General features: G+C 41.3%; 1 long non-coding RNA gene across 1 annotated transcript in view; it reads right to left on the bottom strand.

Annotated features, from left to right (window-relative positions):
* The window catches only part of LOC134516123 (uncharacterized), a 228,350-nt gene that overhangs the window by 21,528 nt on the left and 186,135 nt on the right, over positions 1–20,687 (bottom strand). Inside the window, exons 4-5 of the long non-coding RNA XR_010071225.1 lie at positions 16,543–16,691; positions 15,592–15,664 (exon numbers count right to left, since the gene is read on the bottom strand). This is a non-coding gene — a long non-coding RNA (uncharacterized LOC134516123). The remainder of the gene's footprint in view (positions 1–15,591; positions 15,665–16,542; positions 16,692–20,687) is intronic.

The raw sequence follows: 20,687 nt of genomic DNA, 5'->3' as shown, positions 1-20,687 counted from the left end.
ATATAAGGCGCAAGAAGATGAACCAAACTGGGTCAAATTTTGCTTACTATATTCATGTGCATAGTTCAGCTGAAATGCGTCATACTTCCTCTTAAACAGACCCCATCATCCATGAAATCCACATGCAGCAAACTGAAAACTAAAATGCAAGATGGAGTAAAACCAAAGAACATCCTTCGGTCCATAGTTGGACCATCTGGCTGCAAGTTCCCCGAAGTCAGCCTATTACCAGACACCTTCACGGATGGGCTACCAGTGATTCAACACTACACGTTCTCCTCTCCGCATCAGCGCGTGAACAGCAATTCCCCACCTAAATACTAGGGGTCACAGAGGTAATAGCACTATGACACAAATGAATGTAAAGCAGTGCTTCCCCCTATCGCTTGGGTCTATTAAACAGCTCACAGCTTTTTTCTTAAAAAGAGAACAGGTCCTGTCCAAATACTGTTCAAATCTCAATTCGGAAGTTGACGTGCTGCCTTTCTAACATTAAGTTTATCATCACGCAAAGGAGTCAAAGAGAAAAAGAAAAAAAAAAAAAGGAAAAATAAAGTATTTCCCATCAGAGTTATTAAATTAGACTGATGTAGGGACTACATTCTGCTGACCACAATTTGTGAATGAATACATAGCTGGCATAATTTATCATCATACCCCCTATGTTAATAAAAGATCATAACATGTACTGCCATGTCAGGTGACATTCAAGATAGCTGATGACTGCTCAAAAACTGTTAAAATGCAAGAAAAAGACAGCCCTATCAAAATGAAAACAGCCCTTTAAGGACATCATTTCAGTGCTTCTCAATTTCTATTACCAACTCAGCTGGTGAGAAGTGAGATACCAAAGTCATTTCCCTTTCTCATATATAATGACAACAGTTGATATTTTTTTTCTTTTTTAATGGAAACCACTGTATTATTCATTTTGTTTCTACTCTTATTCCAAGAAGATCTGGTTTTGTAAACAGTCACTGAAATGAAAACCAATGCATACATTAAAAAGACTAAAGGCTAAATAAAAAACTAGCCTAGGATTCCTCATCCACATAGCACACAACTGACCTCTCTCATCTCACCATGGTTAAAAGTTCCTTTCAGAGAACAAAGCCAAACAGAACCACACCTTTCATTTTCACAGCTCCGTAATAACGGTATCTCATAGAAATAATAGTCTGCTATGGTCTTCTATCAAGTATTTTTATAATAGTCTATCCAGTTAGAAGTGATATCATTTGACTAGAGAGCAGTATGTGTAATGCCTGCATTAAGAATAAGAAAGTAATATGAATGAATACAGTCCTGTAAGTCTGACCTCAGGAGTATGGGAGAACTTAGAACAAATTTTGAAAGGAAGGTTAATGAGTGACATGAACATAAAGGCAAAATGGTCTAAAATTCAAAGAGTTCTCCAGGCTGACATGGTAAAATAATCCATGATTTAGACAAAGACAAAAGAAATTCAGGCAGTCTCATATAGCTGGACTTCATCAAAGCATTTCCAGTGGAAACCATTTGTCAATTTAGAAAGTAGTAGCTGGTGGATAGGCAGCTGGGTGAAGGAAAAACAGCAACAAGAAGTATTAAGGGGAAGAATGTCAGACAGCAGGGAGCTTGGCTACGGGAGTTTTTCAAGGATAAATCTAGTTTAGTATTTTCTTTAATAACCTTGGCATAAACAAGCGGGCTAATGAGAGTCGGCCATGTGGGGTGTCATTGCCAACGCAGAGGAGCATTGCAATAACTACCCCAAAAGCAATGGATTTCTTTGGTGACAAGAAATGTGAAATGAGTCCCACATGAACAAAAAAATATTGTGATTCTGCACTTGGGAGCTAACTGCAAATACTCCTGCAAGAAGCTGAGAGCTCATCAATAAGAAATTACTAAGGTGGAGAATGTATGGTCTGTAAGATTCAGCTATGAAAGAGACAAATTTAATGTTAGGAAGCATCAATCAAGGCATTTTTAGTAGATAGAAAAGTAGTAATGCCACTGTACAAGGGCTTTCTTTCAAAAACTGCATGTGATAACGTCTTCAACATTCAAGACAGATTCACAAACCAGAACAGAGCAGAGAAGTGCTGCCACAACAATCCAGAAGGCATATCTTACAAGGGAAGGATAGAGAAGCTGAGATGCTTAGCTTGATAGACAAGTGGGATGTTATCTGTAATTAGAATGGGGTAAACAAGCAGAAAAAAAGCCCCCACAAGAACAAAAGAGGTATAAACTGGCCATTAGGCTGAAAATTACCAGCAGTTTCTCAGGTATTAGGACAATTTGGTTGCAGAAGATCCAGTCAGAACATCTGAAGCTAAGAAACTCAACCCACGCTGCTGGGTACAAGACTCAGTACCCCCCGCCGCTCCATGCCACCAAGGAGGCCTAAGATTAAAATATATTTTATGCACTCATGATGCCTGCCAGTGCTGCAGTGACAGGGAGCAAAAGGACAAAGTGTTCAAGGTGTCTTATCCATCAGAAAACAAAGTCACTACATTTATGGTGGTGCCTGATATAATATAGCCTAAACAGCAAGGGACTCAAGCTGACATTTTCGATTGTATGTGTGTGAATGTGCTGCCCTGCATTTGTTTATAAATAAAGTAAATAATAACAATATCCATGGAATACTAGAGAAACAAGCAAAGCCTGCAATTTTATTTACTTTATCACATTTCAGGAATCAAATGCAGTAAAAAGCAATTTAGAAGAGATTAGTGGGTGCTAATGCTTTCACTGCTTTAGAGGACATTCTCACAGGAACACTGACATGGTGTTTTAGGCAATGACACTGATAGATAAAGACAGAGCAGTGAATCAAAAGACATGCAGACCTTCTCTAGAAGCACTCCAGGATGACGAAATGAATGATTTCTGTGTATAATGTCTGAAGTGATTTTTTTTCCAAAGTGTGTTTATTCTTATAAAATCCAAGGCACTAATGAAAACAGATGTAACAGACCTTCGCCTTATGAGTACAGTTGACTGAGCGTGGCACACAGACTGCTATCTAGCTAGGATGCCTGGTTTAAAAACATTACAACAAACAAATTAATAAACTATCACAGTCTTAATATCACACATCTGGCCATTAACGTTAAATAATTTAATGAGTTAAACTTTGTTAAGGAAAATAGTTTTATGCTGTCCATACTTCGATAATAAATATAGCACTGACGTGTCTGTCGCCCCTCTGCTGAGTGCTAACAAGAAGCAGTTAGGAGTCATACAGCACCTCTTTACTATCAACTGGCATCAAATCTAGGTTGACTCTAATAGCACGCAAGCGACTGTGCTGGGCATGGCAGGTGGGGGCGGGGGGGTGTTCACTTTGTTTCTCCTGAAGGGGAGTTTCTGGCAGCCAGTAACTACTCACATAGATGTAGGTTTGACACACAGGATTAAAAAAAGGTGAAGGAAAATTGAAGGAAAAGAAGTCAGTCATTTTCCTGAAAGGACATATAACATTGACAGCAAATTCCAGTGTGTGTTTAGTTCAGTTTGTCTGGGCCTGACATCACGATCGCACCTAGGCAGAGCAGCTCATTCCCCAAACCCCCTCCAGGCCCGACGGCTCAGCAGTATTACAGCTTTGACAGTTGAGGGAGACTGTCTCAAGAAAGTACTATTAATTTCTGAGGTGAAATACCAGAGATTGACACTCATGGTTATTTCACACAATAAGTCCATTCAATAGCACTCAGGGACAAGCCAAACAAAAATGAGGTTTGGCCTCTTGAGTACAAATATAGGGAAGATTACAACAAAGCACCATTTTGTGCATTAAACACAACCACACCTCACTGTGTGAATGTTTCTGGGATTACCAGGAGGTCTGAGATTCCCTGGATGCACGCAGGGACAGGAGAAGAGCAGACTGAAAGGACAATTAGCTTTCTTCCCATTGAACAGCTTCCATGGGTCCCACAAATCAATTTAACATGGCTGATACGCTGCAGAAAAAAAATCCCAAACAAAATCCAGCACTGCTGAAACTTGATGCCTGCATAATACACGCTCTCCTGGGTAATCTGCAGCATCCAGACATTGCCACCACGAGTCCTATCCCTGCAAAGGGAGGTTAATACACACCAATGAGAGAAAGAATATTCTTTTCTTTCTCACAGCTCTGGCTGGGACGTGATGCGAAACAGCAGCTCTCTTCCTTTACCGAGCAGGAAAGTTGCCCGCATTGCTTTGAAAAACCACTTCATGAGCGTATGTTAACTCAATTCAGCACTAGGGCCCCTTCCCGAGCCCTGCCTGAATTGGGCAATTATGCCACCCCACCATTTTATTCTGAAGCTAGCAGAGCCATGTGGGGTACAAGCTAAGACACATGGGGTTTTGCTCAGACAGCTTTCTGCAACGTAGCAGGAGCTGCTGCTGCTGCCCTGGGACTCCTGCAGCACTGCTGAACATTTGGGCAAGAGGCCGCTGCTTCAGACAGCTGAAAGATGCCACCAAACAGCTGACTTGCAGCATCTCACTCCTGTGGCAGAGCCGAACCCTGAGGTCAACAGGAACTGGGAGACTTCCTAACCCCAGAGGTAAGAATTTACCTCCACGATAAGGAGGGGCTGTTGGGTCAAAGCAACCCTCATCAGATGCTGAGGTCAACAGGGGCTAAAAGGCTGCACAGGACCAGGAAGGAAGGTTTTATTCGTCTTCATTTGCCTGAAGCAGAAAAGGATTTACCAAGGGGAGCTCAGAGTTTTAAAGTTCTTCCCTGTCCCTTGAGCACACTGCTGGCAGCTCCCACAGTCCAGGGTGCTCCAGGGCACAACAGCTTCTCCCCAGGCTCCTTCAAAGCCAAAGAAACGCAGCACTGCTGGGTGGTAGGCAGGGGCATGCATGTCTTACTCCAGCTGCATAACTGCCGCTGCAGGACATGCCCCCAGCCAGGCCCCATAATGTGGCCTAAGAGTTCAACAACCCCCACACCTTTTTTGTCTGAGCACTCATTCACCAGTGTTACAAAAGCACAGCAAAGCACGGGGGACAAAGCCAAAATATGAAACTTTGCAGAACGTCCTGGATTCACATTAACTTTGCAGAAGGTCCTGGATTCCCATTAACCTCCTCATGCTTATCCACATTAGTCAATATAAAAACATGTTTTCTTCTTAAAACTATGGCCTGGGGATCTCTGAGTTCTGAAATTTGTATATGAACATAAGAGAAGGTAATTAAAATGAGGAGAAATGTGAGGCAGTTACGACAAAGGTAGTGTATCTCTAGAGCAAGTGAGAGAGCAAAAGCTTTATGGAAATGCTGGATTTACTTAGTGAACGATTTGCACACTGGAGGCTTAGAAGTGTTTCTCTTGTATGTATATAATGTCAGTCTAATATATGAATAACGACAGAGCTGGTTTCATCTTATTTCTTGTCTTCAAATTGGTGCATCTCATCTTTAAACCACACCAAACTACTTTTTCCCCACAAGGTATGCAGTCCACTACCAATCAACTACCTCGGAATTGTACCTATACACTATTAGAAAATGTTTTGTGGACCTACATGGAAGACCCAAGAAGTGGAAGGAAATCAGGGATTTGAGATTAAGCCAGCAGAATTTTCCAGTTCATCTGCTGCTATACAAAACTTCATTTATCTTCTGCAAAAAAAAAAAAAAAAGCTAATTTCCCGTTGTCAGATAGCATGGCTGCAAATAAACGCTGTCCTTCTGCAGTCATTGATCACAGAGACTGCTGCATCCAGATTTCCAGTTGCACAGCCAGATGGCTCTGAGGGAGCTGCCCCATTGGGCTGGGAGAAAGGAGGAGTATTAGAGGAGAAAACCTAAAGGTTTCTTCAGAAGGAATTTCACCTGAACTAGTCTCTCTGGCTATGGTCCTGTTTCTCAGCTGAGAAAAGGAAGGCGGAGTGAGGGGACATGACCATGCAAACCCATGAGGACCAACCCTGCCTGTAGAAGTCCAGGACAACAGGAGCCTTTTCCAAAGCTTAGGTAGCAGCATATCACCACCACAAGTCCCTTCACTGAACAAAGAAAGACTTCCTCACTAACATACAAAAAGTGAGGACTTCAAGTGAGCGTTCAACTACCGCAGTGCTGGTAGAACTGGAGTCTGCTCTAAAGGAGGAGGCAATGTGCCAGCTCGTACAGCCTGACAACTCAAGGACAATTTCCACTGGATTTGATCAGCTGAGGTTCACAGATGTGTCACATGACACATGGCCACTTACCAACCAACAAAAGGGTTACTTCTTCCTGTTGATTTAAAGCCTAGATGATCCTTCCGGAAGATTCATCAGCAGTAATACTGAAAGAGTCTAAAACAAAGCTGGGCCTCCCTCCTTCAGTAGGAAATGGAATTTTTTCACCCAAGATTGCTATGATCTTCCACTGTCATTCAGGAAACCCAGATTCCCTGGCTTTGACTGGTCATTTGGCAAGGAGACACGAGTTGTTTAATTATCTCCCAAGGAGCAGCAAAATGACAGTGGAGCATGCATTTGGAAGGCTGAAAGGCAGCACCTAATGACAAGTCTGTAAGCTGCTGAGAAAAATGTGCTTCCTGTGATAACTGCTTGCTGCTTTTTGAACATTATCTGTGAAGTCACAGACTGATCTTCACCTACGGAGGCAAAGACAAGAAGGACAGGGATTGCGTAAGTACTGTTGCAGATTCTCCATACCCTGGACACGGGGAAGGACTTGCTAAAAGGCAATGCACAAGCCTGTAAGGCGTGCAGTGCTGTTACCCACCAAACTAGCCTGTAGCCAAGAAGACCTGGAAGGGCAGCAACATCAGCGCATGCGGTTTCAAAAGCCTGCACTGTCTTGCATTATGAATGCCAGCCTAAACTCAGGTCATTTTTTTGTCTGCAATAAACAACTATTTTACTAGACCATCAGATGTCAGAAAGCTCCCCTCAGACTCCAAGGTTTTATTAGGTGGGTGCATAGCAAATGAAATGTACCAAGCCTTAATACAAAGACCCTTGTCTCTGCTTCTGTGACAGCTGAATCCAGGGAACTTCCATAAGTTTTGGTCCAAATGTCACATATACACTGCAATAAAACTGCACTGCAATATTAGTTTCTCTACCAGCACCTTGCAGTCCAGTGTCTTCAGATGGGGATATATAATGTCAGTTTTGCAGGATGTAGAAAGTGAAAGGACAGAACGACCACCACTGATGCTGAATTTCCCTTCAAAGGCTGCTGAGGTCAAGTTTTGCAGGGTGTGCTAACACTTCGAACCCAATTTTGATCCTTTCAGGCCACTGCAATGACACAAAAGTCTTAGAGTGTCAGTTCTACGCATACTCTTCAACTCTTCTCATGACCAAGACTCACGTGTTCAGAATAGGAGACAGTTGCTATCAAGCTGGCAGAGAACTGACACAGAGCGAGTGCAGTGGCTGCTCTGCCCCACAGAAAAGTATCATTTTCAGTTTAACCAAAAGCATTGAACCAGGCTGTTATCGATGAAAAATACAATGGTGCATGACATCATGTAAAATAGTGGCACAAGTCCTTGGATTGCACTACTGCATCTGCTTTAAACAGCAAATGTAAAAGCTATGAATCCAGCAATAAGGGACAGGACTGTAATTCTATGAAGGCCAGGTGAAGGGCAGGTTATGGACAACAAGGAGCAATCCAATTTGGTTACACTAGCTAAGGTAAAATTTACAATGGCTATCAATCCTCATGCTTTAAGGCATAAACTGAGCACCATCTGGGGCCAGAAAGAAATTTCCCTCTGTGGTACACTATAACACAATTGGCTGCGTGTATTTCTTCCTCTGAATCATCACATATTGGTTACTGTCAGAGACAGGATACTAGACTGCACGGATCACTGGTCTGTTCCAGAGCAGCAATTTCTATGTTGTTCATTTTCTTCACAGTCCTTACAGATTACAATAATGTTATTAATACTGCAGCAGTCATTTTCCCAATATACAGTAATAGTTTCTCTAATTCTGAAACAAACACTGATAGCAACTTAAATGATTCTAACAACTAATCAAAAGCACTAGTCTACATTTTTATGGGGTCTGAGTGATTTGCTAGTTCTTTTTTGGAAAACAAATCTCACCATCTAATTACTTGTATTTTTAAATTACACATCAGGCATATTATCCAGCATTCAATACAACAATAGCAATAGTGTGAAGAAAAAGCACTAATGATGTTTAAAAATGTAATTTAGAATTCAGTTTTGAATTTATTTTAAGGCAAAGATGTAAGTATTGTCTTCCTGACTGAGATTTATTAACAACCCCCCTTTCCATTATCTGAACATCTCACTTGCCCTAAAGCACATCTGTAAAGACAGTGAGGGACTGCATGCGTTTTCTATATCCATAAATTACAGATGTTGCTCTGAGCTACTCATCTATCAAGACAATTTTCCATAAGAGTAAGATCAACCTGAAAAGTATCCATCTAACTGAGAATATGGAAAATAATTAGTAAAAGCACACAGTCTGCAGACCTAATTTGTTTTACTGGGAACATTCTCTACCCAAAGCTTTATAATAGCATGTGACAGAACACAGGGAAGCAAATCAAAGTCCAAACAACACTTCTGGGTATCAAAACAAAGACCTTGATGCCTCAGTAACATGCTGTTGTGTACACACACTGCTATAACAAACTCAGTAAAGAGGATATGGATGACGCCATCTGTAATTAATAACTTATGCTAGTTCATATTTTCCAACTAATCGCATTATGTCATGTATTTTACAGGTTAGCACATCTGTTATATCTTGCCTACATCATAATTCTATTTAGTTCCATGAACATACTATATGCATCTATGGAAGATCAGAAGATCTGTATCTAATATAATAGGTGATTATCCTAAAGCTGAAGTGTATAGAACAAAAGGCAAATTGAGAAGAAAACGCAAGCAGCAGTTTTACAAAGAAAGATTCTGCCATCACAGAGCCCAGTTACTGTATCTTAACCTTTCCACTTCCATAGGCAATTGAAAAATGAATAAATGCCGAGAAAGCAGATAACAAGATTAAGAACACAGAGCCTTTTCTAGGCTGCATAAAATACAGAACATGACTTAACCGAACAGAAGGAGGGAAAATAGTACTTGTGGGAGATAAAAGAAAGACATACACTTGAACACTTAATGCCAATCATGCGCTTATCCTAAACAGAAGACAAATACTGTATTACTACCTTCAGAGCTGGGTGAGAGAAAAAAAAAGACAGAGCTTTCATGTATACAAAAATGCCCCTTCTTCACTGCAATTTCATTTCAGAAATAATAAAGTACCCTGGGATCCCCCTGTGTTCTCTTTCGTACATCTCTGCAAAAGTCATTATTACCCTTTGTTTTGTATAGCATTTTTGTAAAGATGAAACTACAGGTTTCTAAACCGATGAGACAAGTTGTTGGTTTTCTTTTCCTTCTCGCCGAAACAGAAATCTTTGGTGGAAAGAAGAGTACTTCCATTCTGTTCTGTCTTATGCAAATAGAACAGAAAATTATATGGGAGCAGCTGTAACACATGATACAACAATACTTTAGGCTTGATTTCCCAGCAGTCAAATGAAGAGTGTCTTATGAAGTAAGGGAAGGAAAAGGAAACACATTAGAGTAGAAAAGATCAACAGCCACTTTTCATAAAATTATTGCCAGCTAGAAAACAAGTGTTCTGTATCAATGGTTCCGTCTCACATCCCCAAGGAGCCTACCTAAAATTTCTCGACGACCCACACTGCACCCAGTAGGCAAGACTTTGAAAACTGGGTGCCTGTCAGACTTACATCTGCACGTAGGTACTTATGTAAGTGCCCTGTTTTCTTAAATGCTGAGCACCTAGTAGTCATCTGCAGATTGAAACAAGAAGTGCTGGGTACCCAGCAGAAAAAAAAAAAACAAAAACAAAACACTTATCTGAACGTCTAACTTTTAAACCTCACTTTTAAAAAATTGTCTTGGTTTGTATCATTACAGTTAAAGGACTGATGAAAGAGACTCCCTTTGGAGTCCATCTGTGCAACTCTTAATAGGCTGCAAGAATACCTGCTGAAAGGAGACAGGCACTGCCTCTGTTTCAAGCATGACCACATTTTTCCCATCACAGTATTCCTAACCCTTATGCACATGTGGAACAAGAGACCAGAGCTAGACTGATACCTAATTTTCTGGAAAAGAGTCCCAATAAGATACTGGGCACACTCCCCAAATAAGCACTTTATAGGTTTAATGGTGCAACTGACTTACTTTAAACATTCTAATTAAAACATCACTGTTTCTCACACAGATGAACTATTGGTCTTTACACTTCCAATACCATCAGCCTAGAAAGAGGAAAGACTGTGACCACTACACTTTTTTCATCATAACAGCACAACTTTTTGCTTGATGATGCAAATAAAAAAAACTCAAACTTTCATTTCCTTTTTTTTTTCATAGCAAGTAGATTTCACAAGAAGGTTAGTAATGAAGCCTAACAAAACATTTACAGGATTGAAGTCAAAACCTGGGAATGCAATAAATCACCTACTGTAAACACAAAGAAATTGAGGGCAGTTTAAGTGAGGCAGTATCTTTGACGCACTGTCTCTCGTCACCACTGAAATCTCAGAAAACACACAGAAATATGTTGTGTGTGTCCTCAGGAAACTGAAATACAGTTAATTAAGAAACAGAATTTTGCCTTTTGATCCTTCTAATAATTTTCCCTCTTTCTCACTGACACATACACAGAGTGATAAGAGAATGAAGGGTTTAGGTCACTGTTGCTAAAGGCATTATTTTCTACAACCTTTCCCTCCCACGGTGCTATGGAGAGCTTGCAGCTCTTGTCTGTCCTCACTACATATTATCCTCCTCATACACACGCTGATACTTACAAATAAGGAATGTGGTTGACCTGGCAACAGGATGTTAATTTCCTAATTTATCCACCATTTCTTTTAATAACATTAGTCTCGGGTAAGTAGAGAACAGTTCTAGCGTTACACAATTTTGCAAGTGTCTAGTTATACCAAGTACAAACAACAATCCTCACACCACTCCACATTGTGAGATAGACTTCACTATCAAGAATGTGTTTCTACTAAACAGGAAAATCATCATAACCAAAACGTTCTATCTAACTTTTATAATTCAGTATTATCTTAGGACATTTTTTCCCCAATTTGCTGGCTAGAATCAGAAGGATTGAAAATTATGCCCTGCAAAGAAGCTTCTGGGCAGGTAGCAGTCTTGTGAGAAGAAGGGGAAAAAAAAGGGTGATTAGGCTACGGAAGGCAAGTGACCTGTCCAGGATGGATCAATGCCTGAGAAATCTCTGATCAACACAAAGGCCCAAAGAGACTAACATGATAGTGATGTATGTAAGGGAAGACCTTATCACATCTCTCCCAGCCTTGAAAAATAAGAGGAACATTGGTCTCTGAAAATCTCTATTTGGGATGTCTAACATGAGGCAAATTTACAAGGCCTTGATTTTTCAGAAAGGATGATCCGCACCATCTGAAATGTAAGACTGTGTTTACCAAAGCTCTTGAAAAACACAGCTAAACAGGCAGGTGAGCTCATGTTCCCATTCTGCTATGATGATTATTTTGCTCATATTCTCTATCTATTCCTCTAACCTTTTTGTACAGCTCTAATGATCCAATTTGAACTTGCCACATGATTTAAAGGTCTCTGTGAGAAAGACAGCATCAAGATGCAGTTAGTTGTACCATAATCAGCCTGCACCACGTCTTGAGCTTAATTTCTCAAATAAGCAGCACTATAGATAAGCTCTGATCATTATCACAAGTGCCACCCCGCTCACAAGACATTCAAACCTTTCTAGCATCTCTCTGCAAGATTTTGTAGACAAAACCACAATACACAGTGCAACTCTCCTCTTCTTAATAAAGATGACTGCAATCCCCAAGGCTGTTTGTGCAAGCCACTGTTGTGGGTGCGTCATAGTTGCCTACATACTAGCGCAGCACTAGCATTTAACTTTGTACAAAACAAGTAAGAGGATTCAGTACTTTCAGGCACAAAGTACTTAATATGAATAACCATTTGATTACTCCCCCTCCCAACTCTTTCCAGCTAAATCAAGACTGTCAAGCACATTTTCAGTATATATAGCAAAGAAGTGTAAAATCCAACAACATGTATTACTTTGAACTGAAATTTAGCATCACCAGGCTCTTGCAAAAGTAGTGTATTAAAAGACAGCTAATTTGAAGGAAGTGTTTGCTAGTAAAAGCTGGAGCACAGCCAGAAAGCTACAGTATACAAGGATTTTAATGGCTATGAAATGTTTGGTACTTTGTTGTGAAATTAGTTAACAGACTAATTTTTCCTCTCTAGGGGGCTACACTCAAAAATCTGCAGGTGTGAGACCTGAGTGTATGAGTATGCTTGTCCACACCTGAAGCCATTTGCCCACCACACAGTTTGAGCAGCACTGTGCTGTTTAGGAGCACTGAGGAATAGTGTGCCTGTAAGTCAGGATTTTAAGTAGTATCAGCAGCATACTGTGATGAATGTGCAGCACATCAGTTCACACTCCTGCCTGCCTCTAGACTGCAGCGTCTGTTCTTCTCACAGATAATGATTGAATTTGATGGCTATATTCTCCAGAGCCTCCTCCCTCCAGCACTGCTTCACACCTGAACAAACTCAAGTGCAAAATGCTTCCACTCCGATTTGGTAGCAGTTAGACTACCGTCTTTACAGCGTATAAACAACATGCAAGACAGCAAAAGCTCAAGCTCTGTATGTAGCGACTCAGTAGGTCCATAGCAACTACATAAAAAACCATCTTCAGCTTTTACATTAGCAACGTTACTTTTACCACAGTATCGACCAGACTACTCACTGGCTCCCTTGATAGGTAGAGCTATCCAAATATGGCAATAAGTAAGTCTATGTATTATTAAAAAAAAATATCTTGAAATGGCTACTATGCATAGTTGGTAAGTCCTTACCAACATCTATCAACAGAAATCGCCTACAAGAATTCATCCAAAATGTCCACAGTACACAGAAATTGTTAAGGAAAATCTAAACTGGCAATTACAGGCTCAGTCCTAAACTGGCTTGATACAGAACTGCAGTCAAATTGTTTTCCCTTAGCATGAAAATACATCTTGTCATTCCAGAAGTAAACTGATACAGAAAAAAACCTGCAGATACCTGACCATCCTTTTCTGGGCAGAAGAAAGTTCTCTTCTCTGCATATCATTGACCTAGGACATAGCTGCATACAATCTGGAAATATTGCTGGGCCTTATTAATATCGCACATTGCTAAAATGCCAAAAAGATGTTTGACAAACAAGTATATCCTGTCCTTTCCCAACATACTGCTGGTGTTGAGACTGTCTCCTCAGCACCTTGATGATCATTTTAGCAGCAGCCAATGTTAGCACACAGGTACAAAAATAACTTTTTATTCAGCTGATTCAGATAAGGAGGAAGGGTTTGTAGAAAAGCCTGGAGGGCTTCCTAGCAGCCAAAACAGTTGCCTGGCTGTATTATTTGGCAGTGGGAGTGTTGGGGGAGGGGGTTGTAAATCAGGGTCAGCACTTCCTGGTATCCCCAACATCGCCAGGCGCATTCTGTCCTTTGAACACTCCACAGGTGCACTCACATGCTGTGCAAATGGTGCAGTCACTCTGCACAGCTCCGCTTATCCTATACACTCTATCAAGCAGGTACTCAAAGTCTTCAGCGTTCTCTTAAGAAGTCTCTGACATTCCTGTTCTAAGGCTAGATGGGATTTGTAGGTTGCCTGTACTAGGCGAAAACTGCTGCTGCTTCTAAGGGACAAAGTGAATGCCGGATGTGAAAACCAGAAATACACAATGCTCACAAGACGATCCCACCAGATACAACACAGGTGCACTCACTGTGAATATGTCTGAAATACTTCTGACTGATCAATCATGGTCACTGTCACCTGTGAGGAAGTTTTTTCCTGTCTCAGCACTCTAAGAAATGGCAGGATTGCTGCTGCCACCCCAGAGATACAGGCTGCTGCTGCTGCTAAGGGAAGCAGGTGCTGAAACTTCCTTTCCCAGCAACAGCCCTTTCCTCATCGTTCTCCTCATGCCTTCCCAGTGCCATCCCCCAACACTCCCTTGTTAGACTGAACAATAAAGGGAGGGAGCATGCCAGCCCCTCAGTTGCATTTCCAGGGAAAATAAAGCAGTCAATGGGGCAAAAGCATCCCACGGGCTCTCTCAGTTGAACCACACTGGCCTACTCATCTTGTTAGGGAAGGAGATGATACAGCTATTCCCCTCAACACCCGCTTTTATCCAGGTGTGGTGAAGAAAACATGGATCCCTGCTGAGTGAGGGAAATTAATTCACACATGCTTCTACCCGTTTCATCTTCTTCTGTATGTCCTCAGAAAAATCAAAGGACAATGACTTCTACAGGCTCCAGTTGGGTATTAGGATATTCTCAAGCCACTGCTGCAGCTTCTGAAAACAGCAGCTTCTCACTATTTCCCATGACTGCCCCAGGCAGTTCTCTGCTGCACTCTGGAATCCTCACTCCTGGCCAGCAGCAACTCCTGCTGAATGCAGACCACCAACTACAGAAACGTGGCTGCCCAATTCAGGAAGTCCTTCCAAAATATTAGTATTTAGCAACAGACGATTCAGAGTTAGTTAACTATCACAGCAGAAGATATTTTTGTTCAGTCAGACACTAGCTGATTGCAGCTAACCACGTAATCCTTCAGTATCTGTCCTTAAAAACTGATCGCTTTAAACAAGGTAGCCATTGCTATCTGAAAATTTACTATTTTAGCATGGTACTTCTTTCATGTTTTTTCTAGTTACAGAAAGATTTTTATAGAATTTCTTGGGGGATGTGAGGGGGTGGAGTACTGACCATGCACCTGTTCCCCGAAGGTTTATAAATGTTCTCCATCCTTCCTATAATCTCCACATTCAAGATGCAGGATTAGATAGTGTTTGGGTAGAAGTCTCCTTAGCACTTAGCCCTAAAGGTGGTCTTTTTAATAACTGTAAAATCTGCAGAGGGAATAGATGAACTAAAAGGTTTAATGGCTGACTTGCATTTTACTGTGTTCCACAGGGACCAGGTTGTTTTACATCCTATACCTACTCTTTTGCTGAAGGTGGTTTAGAATTTCCATTTCAATCAATGAATAGCTTTCATCAGTGCTCTTCCCAAAACCACATCCATTATATGGGGACACTAGATTATATAAACTTGATTTCAAGATGTTAAATTACTGTCTAGGAAAGGCAAGCCTCTATGAAGTTACACAGATTATTCTGTAGCATCAGTAACAGACTACTATGTAATCCTCGGTATCGTCTCCAAAATTTTTTTTCAAATAAACCACATTTTGTAGAGAGGTTGGGACTGGAGGTTTAGGGCAGCTTTGTGCAACATTTTCGTTAGGGAAATTAACACCTTGGTGCTTTCTTTGTGCAGCTTTGGATTTGAAATCTCTCTAGAGGGGCAGTTTGGAAGGATAGTCATTGTTTAATTAGTACTCTCCTCAATTAGCATCTGGAGTTAAAGATCCACAAGTAGGTATATATCCAAAAAATTCCCAGAAGAATTACCTACCAGTAACTGAATATGCAGAAGTTCAGAAAATCGCTCATCCTCCCTCACTTCAGCTTCTTCAGAGATTTTCTTCCTTTAAATTAGCAAAAACAAATGCAAAGTAAGCAGGACTGCATGCTCTTCTTCTACTTCCATGTTCAAAGAGTACAACACAGAGGCAGCTAGAAAATCACTTTCTTTTCCAGTTCCTAAACTCAACACATGCATACCTAAGAACATATGCAGGTAAGGTACACTCTGAAAACATTAACATCATTAACCACAACAGGCCAATATGGTCCTATTTAGACATGCATACGGCTGGGCTGAGTATCAAAACTGTTAAGGACCAACAGCTGCTCAGAACCCTAGAAAAATCAGGATATTGCATACAGATTTGGAAGCTAAAGCTTAGGTATTAATTCAGCTTGTGGAGACTTCCACAGCTTCTAAGGAAACCACCCTCCCTAGCAGACTATGGTGCATGTCTTGTTTAGTCAGCCCACAACTACTACTTGATGAAACAGCATACAGAAAACAACAGGCAGAACCAAGTACTTAGTAGAGAGACTTGGGTAGAAAAAAGAAATTCTGCCTGCCACTCACCAATTACTAGCTGTTTTGAACCATTACTTCAAGGACTTTAAAAGACTCCATTAGCTTGATTCTTTAGAGACTTTAGGCAAAACTAAGCCAAACCACTGCTCTAAAAATTACAGGTCACTTATTCTTATTTGCTATTGCTTTACAACTAATTCCTTTTCTCCTAATAACTGCAGTGTAAAGGCTTGCTATGGAGGGCTGTCTCTACCCACGGGAAAAGCAAGCTGTTCCATAGGGTACCATTCTGTTGGGAGGAGCAATATAGCTCCAACTCCTACTTCGCCTCACCTCTGCTAGGACAGCTATGCTGGCAACTGCTCCTGCACTACTGAGCAAGGAAGGGGCTGGAGTATGTAAGGCAGCAGTTACCTGGAGAGGGAAGGAAGGGTGGCTCACATCAGTGCTTCTCTCCCTACAGCAGCAATGGCTTTCCCATCCTGGCCTTCATCCTCAGAGCAGAGAATCACAACTTTGCCTTCACTTCTGAGATACCTTAAGCCAGCTTTGTGTATGAATACCTGAAAGCAAGACAGTTCAAGGTAAGCATACTAAGATCATTAATTTTTATATGCTGTTACTGTATATGAGTATGCAAACAGACCAACAATTTCTAGTTAAAAATCATCTACGGCAGAGCCAAACTCATTGTTATGCTGAGATAAGCCATGATGAGGAATCTTTCTCTTTAATTCTTAACAGGTCTGAAGAACAAAGTCATCCAACATCGAGGGAAACATCACTTCCAACATTCTTAGCAAAATGAGTGTATGTCAGTTGTAAGTAATTTTATTTTCTGGGCAAAGAATTCCATTTGTATCATGCCAAAGACAACAGAAGGCCACAGGTATTCCTTAAGAAGGCTGGTTCTTTGCCTTCTGAAATGAGAGTCAATAAGAAACTAGTCAGAAAACCAAGGAGAGTTGACTGAGTGGGGATAGACACTGCAAGCTATGTTTGCACTAGCTGTCATGTATCTTCCCCCTGTTTGGATGTAAACTCTGTATTCCAGCTCCCAGACCACTTGCTGCCTAAGGAAATAATGTTAAATCACGAGTGAGCACAGGAAGGCTGGGGAGGGGAGAAGGGGAATACCAGTTGCACAGCTTTTACGCTGTTCCTTGTCAGACCACTCTCAGGGCAGAGTATCTGTTCTCTCTTGCTTTACTGGGAGTTAGCTGTGGATAAGAGGGAAATAATGATAAGAGAATAAATAATATAAAACTCTGGAGCAGCAGCTGGTAGGGGAACCCAATCTACTCTTGTATTCAGCAAACAGGAAGATTTTTCCCCTCCCACTCACACAAGCTCCCCCTCCCCAAACAACTCTCCACAGCAGCTATCTAATTAGCAATGCTGGCACTGGTGTGGGAGGATGAGCCTGCCTCTGAGTTCAGCTCTGCCCCATGGCAGGGGCATGCTTTATTACTAATGCACCAGTTTGCTGCTGATCGTGGAATAGAAATAAAGATTTAATCAGGGTACATATGTATGTTTTTGTTAATCTAATTTTCCCTGCAACTAGGGTAGAGTAGGAAAAAACAAAGATGGTTTCATAGAAAAAAGAGCTTTTCATTACAGCTATCATGTTTAGCAGAAGCAAAAACACCTATGAAAGCCCACTCTTGCAGGTCTACACAATGCCTCACACCTAAATACCAAAAATAATGAACAGGAGAGAGATTCAGTAAAACTGCTAACATGTAATACTTTAACGCAACTAGGAAACAGTAATGATTACATATTTATTCACACAGAATAAAAACATTAGCTCGCCAAAAACATACATAATATTTTAGCAATCACAATCAAGCAGGATCAGAGCCCCAAAGATTCTGCACTCTAACAGAAACATATATTTAAAAATATACCATTAAACCAAATATTTAACATGGATACGAGAGAGGTCACCAAGCAAGCTTAATGCTGTTTTTCTTTCATTCTCGAATTTCTACTTGCTGAGAAGAAAACTGGTACCCCAGGCCACAATTTCAGTTCTTCCCTTCTATTTCCATCAACACCCAGCCATTTCGGCTCCTGTTCCTTTTTTTCCTATTGCAACCGTCTTGCTTCCTCCTGCCCTCCCACCCCCTTGGCCCTGTTCAGTCTCAGCTCTGCTTGCCCTCACCCCACCTGCTATCTCTACTCCTCCCAAGACCCTCTCCTACCTTCTCTTCCACCTACACCCCCCTCCCCTTTCCAGCTCCTGCCCCTCCCTCCTTGCTCTCCCCAATTCCCAAGGCCCCTCCTCCCAACCTCCCCAACCTCCCCCACACCGCAATGCAGACATGCCAGCCTTCCTTCAGGCTGCAACGGCAAGAGCACTGAGAAGACAAGGGGAAAATCAGTCCTGGCACTGCACACTGCTGAAACGGGAAAAGATTAAACACAGAGCACAACTAACTCAGACCCCAAAGCCCTAGGATAAAGCATATTCAGTTGAGTGGGCATCAAAAATACCCGAAAGGACAGGCCATGCTGTGTGGAGACAGAATCTTCAGAGCGCTAGAGCAATATACACAAGTGTATTTCGACTTACAGCTCCTACCTAAATGTCTACTTTCCCACCCCCCAAATCTACAGTTTATCAGAAGACTGAACACCTTTGTGAATCTTGAACTCAGCCATTAGGTTCTGACAAGTCTGCCTGCTGTGCAAGCTAGTTTAGATTTTCAGAGGCTCACAAATTGACCAAAAATGGAGAACTTAACATAGCTAAATGTAGACTTGGATGGATGCCCTGATAAATTTCAAGTCTCTGCTTGAAAACAGACTACAGCTTCAAAAGCAAAACAGGTATGCATTTATTTCAAGATAGGCAAAACATCTTTACTCCTTAAACTCATTCTCAGAAATGGACAAACTTGAAACCCTCCCACAAAGCAGCCTGAGGCAGGTGCTTGGCTTGAAGAAGTTCACCCCAAATGCCTGGAATTTGAAAAGTTGTATACAATTTAAAATGAGGTCTTTATAACAGAAAGCACCAGATTATGCCCCATCCCTAGAAGTGTTCAAGGCCAGGTTGGATGGGGCTTTGAGCAACCTGGTGTCAGGGTGGGGGGTTGGAACGAGATGATCTTTAAGGCTGCTTCCAACCTAAAGCCTACCAGTATCGTAAGGGGTCCTACAAGAAAGCTGGTGAGGGACTTTTTAGGATGTTGGGTAATGGTAGGACTAGAGGGAATGGATTAAAACTAGAGATGGGACCATTCAGACTGGACGTTAGGAAGAAGTTCTTCACCATGAGGGTGGTGAGACACTGGAACAGGTTGCTCAGAGAGGTGGTGGAAGCCCCATCCCTGGAAGTTTTTAAGGCCAGGCTGGATGGGGCTCTGAGCAACCTGGTCTAGTGGGAGGTGTCCCTGCCCATGGCAGGGGGCTGGAACTAGATGATCTTTAAGGCTCCTTCCAACCCTAACAATTCTATGATTCTATGAAACCATTCTATGATTCTATGATTAAACTATCTTCATTCATAATTAGCACATACACACTCATCTTTTTAATTTCTTTCTCTGCATTCTTGCCATTGCAGCTGCTGTAAACATCACCCTTGAAAATTTAGCCATTGTTTTATGTCAGCACTATTTTGTTGTGCCGGGAGAGCACAGACAGCCTACTAGGTCTTTAAACAGATTTGATGATGAGCTTTGCAAGGCACAGGCTGTGATTCATATCAAAGATTCTCTGTATTTCTCCTCCCATGTTTCTTCAAAATATTTGAAAAGGGTTACTCAGAAGTCTGTTTCACCAAGATGAAACTAATGAAGATGTTTGTATGTGTGCAAATGTTGCAAGCCACTTGAAACAGAAAGGAATTAAACAACGGTATGTTTCCTTCTTGTTTGATGTTCCTGTGACCACTCATTTTGAGGATTCTTAGCTCCCTGCTGACGTTCATATGATCTGATGGTGCTCAAAACAGTGCACAATTGGCTTCTGCATTTCAAAACCGAACCTGATTATTTTGCCTGTCTCCTCTTCTGAGGGACAAATTTCAGAGAAAACATGTGAAAACAATTTAAGAAATTACCTGTGTATTTCACATACTAACCTTTATCATCCAGGGCTCCATAGAGCAAGAATTCCACATCAAGAATTATTGGAATTGTGAGTTTTTTTGACCAACATTTGACAAGGCTTCTTTGATGGAAAAGGCATGTTACACTAACCCAAAATTTCCACCAATGTTTATTTTAATGTAAAAAAAGTATTAAATCTCTCTTAGATTTCTTTGCAAACAAGCAAAAAAAAAAAAATTGGCAGGCCTGCTGCTGCTCCCAACCAGCCATCCAGGACTACTATTATTATCATTATTATTATTAACAGTTATTCCTCCGATAATCAGTCAAACTTGCTGTGCAAGGCAAAGCTGTGCTGCCACGCAGCTTTTTCCTGATGGGCTCTGCCAGACATTCTCAAGAACAACATCGGATTTTTAAAGCTGTTACAACCTGGTCTATATTCTTCCCCTTCAACAACGTCAGCATAAATCTCAAAAATCATGATTCAACCTC

Source organism: Chroicocephalus ridibundus, chromosome 5 (assembly GCF_963924245.1).
Source record: "Chroicocephalus ridibundus chromosome 5, bChrRid1.1, whole genome shotgun sequence".
NCBI lineage: Eukaryota > Metazoa > Chordata > Aves > Charadriiformes > Laridae > Chroicocephalus > Chroicocephalus ridibundus.
The sequence above is the reverse complement of the archived record's forward strand: the minus strand, read 5'-3'. Positions and strand labels throughout refer to the sequence as shown.